The sequence below is a fragment of the Helianthus annuus genome, chromosome 3 (assembly GCF_002127325.2).
Source record: "Helianthus annuus cultivar XRQ/B chromosome 3, HanXRQr2.0-SUNRISE, whole genome shotgun sequence".
Taxonomy (NCBI): Eukaryota; Viridiplantae; Streptophyta; class Magnoliopsida; order Asterales; family Asteraceae; genus Helianthus; species Helianthus annuus.
Genome location: NC_035435.2, coordinates 164,515,440 through 164,524,793, shown reverse-complemented (window position 1 = coordinate 164,524,793; position 9,354 = coordinate 164,515,440).

Below are 9,354 nucleotides of genomic sequence, written 5' to 3'. Positions count from 1 at the left end.
TTTGATACGGTGGGGATATCTTTTACATATGCAAGATCAAAGTTGTATTGTTTAAAAGTTATAGGAATATAATTAGCAACTCATTCATTATTTTAAAAGTTATAATCTAAAGTTAATGTTTTCAAGAATATCTACCACACTATACATGACTTTTTTAATCACCACACATTTTATGATATAATTTTTATTAGTTTACCAAAGAGCCATTGATGTGGTGGTGGAGTGGTAAGGGAGAGACTTGGTGTTTTAAGGGACTCAGGTTCGATTCCTGCCCTCCCCATTATTTTCTACGGCACCTGGTAATGATGGGAGACTAGGTGAATAGGTGGAGATTGCTAGTTCGATCTTTGAACTGAATGAGTTTTACCTCACTGCACTGTTGTGCCTTCGGGCGAGTGTTCACGGGCTTCGGCCCTAGGTGAGCGGTTTCTTCGATTCGGAGTCGAGTGTATCTTAATGTGGTGAATTTCGCAAATAGCTCATTTAAAAGATTCGTTGACCGTTAAAAAAAAAAAAAATACTTTAGCAAAGACTAATGGTTGGACCACGGTGAGAAAAATATTTGTGTGGACGTGTTAGGCTAGTCAAAGGTGGTTGATATTTGTTAAATTTGTAATTCTTACTTATTACTTAATTATTCGTGCTTTCGTGGTCATAATTTCGTAAACTATCAAGGCTTTTAGTGCTGTAAACGAGTCGAGGCGAGCTAGAATTTCAAATCGAGCTAAGACTTGAGGCTCGAGCTCGACTCGATTAGAATTTGAGCTAGTTCGGCTCGGCTAGATCTATCTCGAACTAACAAAGAACCGTAAAATTTACTACTTAAAAAGCCCTTAAAAATGAATTTTCTCCATGGACTAAGGACGATAATTGCCATTTAATTTAACTATATGGTTAAATATGCAAAGTATAAATAGTTAATTCACTTTGTACATTGTCTTTACCTTCTTTTATAGTGGGGATACTCCTTTAGTTTTTGTTTTCTAAGCGATGTGGGTCAAAAAAATGAAGGATGTAAACCTTATCGAGCCAGCTCACGAGTTCACGAGCCGAGCCAGACCAAGCTCGAGCTTGGCTCCGAGCCAATTTTGAGCCGAGCTTTCTTCAAGTTTTTTTTCGAGCAAGCTGCGAGCCACAAGTTTTTTGGACACCCCTAAACACTTTGGACTATAAAATGTGTAAAAGGAATTATAATTGTTTTTTATTTAATTGTTCGTGGTCATAATTTAGTAATACCATCAACGCTTTGGACCATATATAATGTGTAAAAGGAATTGTATATTTTTTTTATGAAAGAATCGCAATCTACAGAGCATTTAGTTGAGAAAATAATCATGTCTAGTTTGTAAAATTATTAACGGGGTAGTAGAGGCAGGGTTGATGTAAGTAGGGTGTTTAAAACCGGATATCCAAAAATTCGGATTAGGGCTGCAAACGAACCAAACTTTCGGCGAACAGTTCGTGAAATGTTCGGCGAACAATTCGTGAAATGTTCGGCGGGAAGTTCCTTTGTGTTCGTTTTTTTATTAAATAAACGAACACAGACAAGAAATTTCGTTCGTTTAGTTAAATGAACAAACATGAACAAAGGGCGCATTCGTTCATTTATGTTCGTGAACGTTCGGTAACGTGTTCGTTTGTGTTCGATAGTTCATCAGTGTTTTTAGCTTTTGTATTTTACTTGAATCCTTCAAAATTCCGACAAATAAAATATTTAATAAGTGTTAATGTATTATATATTTTGTTCAAGAAACATTTGTTTGTCTTCGTTTGTTACCATTTGTGTTCATGAACATTAGTTTGTGCTCATTTGTGTTCATCGTCGTTCGTTTTTCGTTGCCTAAAATTAACAAACACAAACGAACACGAATACATTTATTTCCTTAACAAACAAACACGAACATAAAACCGCGTTCGGTAAGTGTTCATGAACACATATATTTCTTAACAAACAAACACGAACAAGGACTTGTTCATGTTTGTTCGGTTCGTTTGCAGCCCTAATTCGGATATCCGAACTTTTCGGATACCAGATTTCACTATCCGAATCCGTATCCGAAATTTCGGATACGGATTCGGATAGTGAATCGGATATCCGAAAATCTAACTTTTAAGTTAATTTTTATTATTTTTTCCATACTCGGAAACAGATATTATGGATAGTTTCGGACATCCGAATATAAGTTTTCAGATATTTTTTTGGATATTTTCGGATATTCGGATATCAGAAAAAATAAAAATTAAATTTTCGGATATTTCGGATATCCGAAATATCCGAAGATTTTGAAAATCACTATTCGAATCCGAATCCAAAAAATTCGGATATCCGAATTTTGGATATCCGAAATTGGATATCCGATTTTTCGGATATTTCGGATTCGGATATCGGATATCGGATATCGGATATCAGATATTTCGGATCGGATTTTTGGATACGGATAGTTTTGAACAACCCTAGATGTAAGTGCCTGGGGTGGAAGTGGTAGAGGCAATGGGGATTGTAATTATGGTGGCAACGACGACATTGACAATGGTGAGAGGTGGTGGTGAGTGGCAACGACAACGAGTGAATTGACGCAATGGTGGCACCGAAGATGGCGGTGGTGGGGATGGGGGTAGGGGGTAGGGGCATGGTTGTAAAACAAGGTCTCCAAGGCTGAGTACTATTCGAGTAGTCGCTACAAGGTAGGTTGCCAAGGCGACTTTCTTCAACTCCGCCTAATTACTCGGAATCAATAAAAAGCGGTCAACCTCGACCAGAATCGGATCTAGTAGGTCAACTCGGGCCGAGTTTGACTTAAAAAAATATAACATAAATTCTATGCCTATCATTTTAAAGAATTAATATCATTTTCACGTATTTTGTTATAAATATTAGTAAATTTATGTTATTTGACTCATATTTAATTTCTGAAAACTAATTTCTTTATAATTTAACATGTCCGAGTACTCCTCGAGTACTCTCCACCTAGGCCGAGTACTCTCAACTTACCGGTCGACCGACTAGGGAGCGCCTAGCGACTTTTACAATCATGGGTAGGGGTGGCGAAGATGACCACAACGATGATTGTGATGATGACGGTGACAATAGTGATTGTGGGTAGTGATTGAGGTGACAATGGTGATAAAACGACTTTATTTACTTTAATTGAATTCGATATTTAAATGAATACTAAATTTGTTGAATTAAACTTTTCAGTTTTAGTTTTATTTACCATGTTATGTATTTTTTTTTTCAACGGTAAGAAACGGCGTGTCAACAACCGTGACATCGAGCGCTGTGACCAAAGTCGACTACAAGTTATGTATTACATTTGAATTTCAATTCTAACAAGCCTAGGAATCATATAAAGTAATTATAACTAACTACAGTTTTAGTTTTATTTATTATCCAGCAAACCATGTTGTATATTACATTTGAATTTCAATTTTAACAACTCTAGGAATCATATAAATTAACTATAACTAACTAATTGTATTGAATTTATGTAAATTATAACGAACTAGGATTCAACTAATTACACTGGAAAACAAATATACAATTATAAACGTATTTTAATATTATAATGACATCAAAATAAATCAGTGGCGTTGATTTGTGGGGCGACCACGGTGTATAATGATGTCTTTCCTAAAGACAAAGGAAATTTAGTTTAGGCATGAAGTAATTTAAAATTAAGCATCACAATATTTCCGCTTTTGGTATGGATTTTAGTCTATGTTTTATTAAATTAAATCGTATAAAAATTTAAAACCATGTGTAGTGGTTTGAGCAATAATGTCTCCACGTATTTTGCGACACGTGGCAGTTCAGTTAGCATGGGGGCATTATTTGGGGTTATTGCAAAAGTGGCATAGTGGGAATAATGCCCAATAACGCCCAATAACGCCCCTTCCAATCATTAAACAATTATTTTTTAATTAAAAACTTAAAATACTTCATTAAATTAAAAAAAAAATACAATACTAGAAATAAAAAAATAAAATAAAATCCGACTAAATTAAAAAAAAGAATACACTAGTTTTCGTCTTCGCTTTCTTCACCCTCGCCAACTTCGTCTTCCTCGTCCTCCGTTTCTTCTTCACCCTCAGGTGGTACATACCGAACAGCGGACGCGTGTTGTACCAAATCAACCATTAACGCGGAATGGTACGGTTCGTAACGCAACTCTCGCGCATTATTCACTCTTTCTTCCATTAACGCCTGTGGATGCTCCTCTTGAACGGCTTCTGGCACATAATTCTGGCATATCGCCTTTTCTTCGTCTTCCAAAATCATGTTGTGCATGATTATACAAGCGTACATAACATCTCTCATTTTTTGCTTGGTCCATGCACGACAAGGATTTTTCAAATATTGCCAACGTTGTTTAAGAACACCAAAGCATCTCTCAATGTCTTTTCGTGAAGACTCTTGAACCTTTTTAAAGTATGCTATTTTTTCATCAATAGGATCACTAAATGTCTTCACGAAAATCGAATACCTAGGATAAATTCCTTCGGACAAATAATATCCATGAGGGTAGTAGTTTCCATTTACGTAAAACGACGCTTTTGTAGCTTTGCCAGAAATCCACTCCTCTAACAACGGAGATTGTTCAAAAACATTTATATCATTGCATGACCCGACCACGCCAAAGTAAGCCGACCAAACCCAAAGGTCCTGTGAAGCAACCGCCTGAAGAATAACAGTGGGTCCTTTTTGGTCACCCCGTGAGTGTTGGCCTCGCCATGCGGTCGGGCAGTTATCCCAACGCCAATGCATGCAATCCAAGCTCCCGATCATACCAGGCAAACCATGCTCCGCCGAATGTACCTCGTAGATCTTTTGAAGGTCGTCCCATGTGGGCGTTCTAAGATAACGCGCACCATACACATCAATAATACCTTTACAAAAAAAAATATACACAAACATAAGCTTCAAAAAAATTGTAAACATTACAGTAAAGTATAGGAACTGTACTGCGACACAAATGCTCCAAGGTGTCTCGTGTTGTTTTCTCGTCCATTTTTAGATACTCGTCGTTGATGTCGGTTGTGTTTCCATAAGCAAGGATTCGTAATGCCAACGTACACTTTTGGATACCGGTAAATCCAAGTGCCCCTCTCGCATCCGCTTTTTGTTTAAAATAATCGTAGTTGGCTTCCAAGTCGTCGACTATGCGTAGAAACAACCGCTTACTCATTCGGAAACGACGCCTAAACATTTGGTTCGAAAATGTCGGCGCCTCATCAAAATAATCTTTCATCTAACGATCGTGTGCCGCGCGTCGGTCTCATTCATTATAACCTCTTTTATTTTTTCCTGGTTGGGGGCGACGACAATGCTTCACATATCTCACCGCTAGTTGACAAGCACTCGTAACCGCCTCTTGCTCGACCTCCTCATTAGTGAAATCATCGTCATCCGCAAAAAACTCTTTGTAGTAAAAATTTACAATGGATGAGGAAAAAGGGGAATCCATCAAGTTTTTTTTCTAAAATGAAAGTGTTTTTGAGAGAGTTTTGGTTAATTTAGAATGAGTTTATATACATATATAGGTAAAAGGTTTAAAAAAAATAAAAATAAAAAAATAGCCGTTAAAGAACTAGCCGTTGCTAGTTTATCATTGGTCAATCAAAATGCTCGCAGCGTGTTTTAAAGAACGCTGATTTAATTTTTTTCGAAAAAAAATGCTAAAAACGCTCCTATGTAATGGGTTCCGGGCGTTTTTCGGCATTATTTTTGAAATTTTTTTAAAAAAAATTCTATGCCTATCATTTTAAAGAATTAATATCATTTTCACGTATTTTGTTATAAATATTAGTAAATTTATATTATTTGACTCATATTTAATTTCTGAAAACTAATTTCTTTATAATTTAACATGTCCGAGTACTCCTCGAGTACTCTCCGCCTAGGCCGAGTACTCTCAACTCACCGGTCGACCGACTAAGGAGCGCCTAGCGACTTTTACAACTATGGGTAGGGGTGGCGGAGATGACCACAAAAATGATTGTGATGGTGACGATGACAATAGTGATTGTGGGTAGTGATTGAGGTGACAATGGTGATAAAGAGACTATTTACTTTAATTGAATTCGATATTTAAATGAATACTAAATTTGTTGAATTAAACTTTTCAGTTTTAGTTTTATTTACCATGTTATGTATTTTTTTTGAACGGTAAGAAATGACGTGTCAACAACCGTGACATCAAGCACTGTGAACAAGTTCGACTACAAGTTATGTATTACATTTGAATTTCAATTCTAACAAGCCTAGGAATCATATAAAGTAATTATAACTAACTTCAGTTTTAGTTTTATTTATTATCCAGCAAACCATGTTATATATTACATTTGAATTTCAATTTTAACAACTTTAGGAATCATATAAACTAACTATAACTAACTAATTGTATTGAATTTATGTAAATTATAACGAACTAGGATCAACTAATTGCACTGGAAAACAAATATACAATTATAAACGTATTTTAATATTATAATGATATCAAAATAAATCAGTGGCGTTGATTTGTGGGGCGACCACGGTGTATAATGATGTCTTTCCTAAAGACAAAGGAAATTTAGTTTAGGCATGAAGTAATTTAAAATTAAGCATCACAATATTTCCGCTTTTGGTATGGATTTTAGTCTATGTTTTATTAAATTAAATCGTATAAAATTTAAGACCATGTGTAGTGGTTTGAGCAATAATGTCTTCACGCGTTTTGCGACACGTGGCAGTCCAGTCAGCATGCGAACATTATTGGGGGTTATTGCAAAAGTGGCGTAGTGGGAATAATGCCCAATAACGGTCCTTCCAATCATTAAACAATTATTTTTTTTAATTAAAAACTTAAAATACTTCATTAAATTAAAAAAAAAATACAATACTAGAAATAAAAAAAAATAAAATCCGACTAAATTAAAAAAAATACATTAGTTTTCGTCTTCGCTTTCTTCACCCTCGCCAACTTCGTCTTCCTCGTCCTCCGTTTCTTCTTCACTCTCAGGTGGTACATACCGAACCGACCATGCGTGCTGTACCAAATCAACCATTAACGCGGAATGGTACGGTTTGTAACGCAACTCTCGCGCATTATTCACTCTTTCTTCCATTAACGCCTGTGGATGCTCCTCTTGAACGGCTTCTGGCACATAATTCTGGCATATCGCCTTTCGTTCGTCTTCCAAAATCATGTTGTGCATGATTATACAAGCGTACATAGCATCTCTCATTTTTTGCTTGGTCCATGCACGACAAGGATTTTTCAAATATTGCCAACGTTGTTTAAGAATCCCAAAGCATCTCTCAATGTCTTTTCGTGAAGACTCTTGAACCTTTTTAAAGTATGCTATTTTTTCATCAATAGGATGACTAAACGTCTTCACGAAAATCGAATACCTAGGATAAATTCCATCGCACAAATAATATCCATGAGGGTAGTAGTTTCCATTTGCGTAAAACGACGCTTTTGGAGCTTTGCCAGAAATCCACTCCTCTAACAACGGAGATTGTTCAAAAAACATTTATATCATTGCATGACCCGACCACGCCAAAGTAAGCCGACCAAACCCAAAGGTCATGTGAAGCAACCGCCTGAAGAATAACAGTGGGTCCTTTTTGGTCACCTCGTGAGTGTTGGCCTCGCCATGCGGTCGGGCAGTTATCCCAACGCCAATGCATGCAATCCAAGCTTCCGATCATACCAGGCAAACCATGCTCCGCCGAATGTACCTCGTAGATCTTTTGAAGGTCGTCCCATGTAGGCGTTCTAAGATAACGCGCACCATACACATCAATAATACCTTTATAAAAAAACATACACAAACATAAGCTTAAAAAAAAATTGTAAACATTATAGTAAAGTATAGGAACTGTACCGCGAAAAAAATGCTCCAAGGTGTCTCGCTGTTTTCTCGCCCATTTTTAGATACTCGTCGTTGATGTCGGGTGTGTTTCCATAAGCAAGGATTCGTAACGCCGACGTACACTTTTGGATACCGGTAAATCTAAGTGCCCCTCTCGCATCCGCTTTTTATTTAAAATAATCGTAGTTGGCTTCCAAGTCGTCGACTATGCGTAGAAACAACCGCTTACTCATTCGGAAACGACGCCTAAACATTTGGTTCGAAAATGTCGGCGCCTCATCAAAATAATCTTTCATCAAACGACCGTGTGCCGCGCGTCGGTCTCGTTCATTATAACCTCTTTTATTTTTTTCTGGTTGGGGGCGACAACAATGCTTCTCATATCTCACCGCTAGTTGACAAGCACTCGTAACCGCCTCTTGCTCGACCTCCTCATCAGTGGAATCATCGCCATCCGCAAAAAAACTCTTTGTAGTAAAAATTTACCATGGATGAAGAACAAGGGGAATCCATCAAGTTTTTTTATAAAATGGTAGTGTTTTTGAGAGAGTTTTGGTTAACTTTGAATGAGTTTATATATATATATATATATATAGGTAAAAGATTTAAAAAAAATAAAAATAAAAAAATAGCCGTTAAAGAACTAGCCGTTGCTAGTTTATCATTGGTCAGTCAAAATGCTCGGAGCGTGTTTTCAAGAACGCTGATTTAATTTAAAAAAAAAACGCTAAAAAACGCCCCTATGTAATGGGTTCCGGGCGTTTTTCGGCGTTATTTTTGAAATTTTTTTAAAAAAATTCTATGCCTATCATTTTAAAGAATTAATATCATTTTCACGTATTTTGGTATAAATATTAGTAAATTTATATTATTTGACTCATGTTTAATTTCTGAAAACTAATTTCTATATAATTTAACATGTCCGAGTACTCCTCGAGTACTCTCCGCCTAGGCCGGGTACTCTCAACTCACCGGTCGACCGACTAGGAAGCGCCTAGCGACTTTTACAACCATGGGTAGGGGTTGCGGAGATGACCACAACGATGATTGTGATGATGACGGTGACAATAGTGATTGTGGGTAATGATTGAGGTGACAATGGTGATAAAAAGACTTTATTTACTTTAATTGAATTCGATATTTAAATGAATACTAAATTTGTTGAATTAAACTTTTCAGTTTTAGTTTTATTTACCATGTTATGTAATTTTTTTTCAACGGTAAGAAACGACGTGTCAATAAATGTGACATCGAGCACTGTGAACAAGTTCGACTACAAGTTATGTATTACATTTGAATTTCAATTCTAACAACCCTAGGAATCATATAAAGTAATTATAACTAACTTCAGTTTTAGTTTTATTTATTATCCAGAAAACCATGTTATATATATTTTTTTGAAAGATCAACAAAAAATTTATTCCATATTCACCTGGACAATATATTACATTTGAATTTCAATTTTAACAACTCTAGGAATCATATAAACTAACT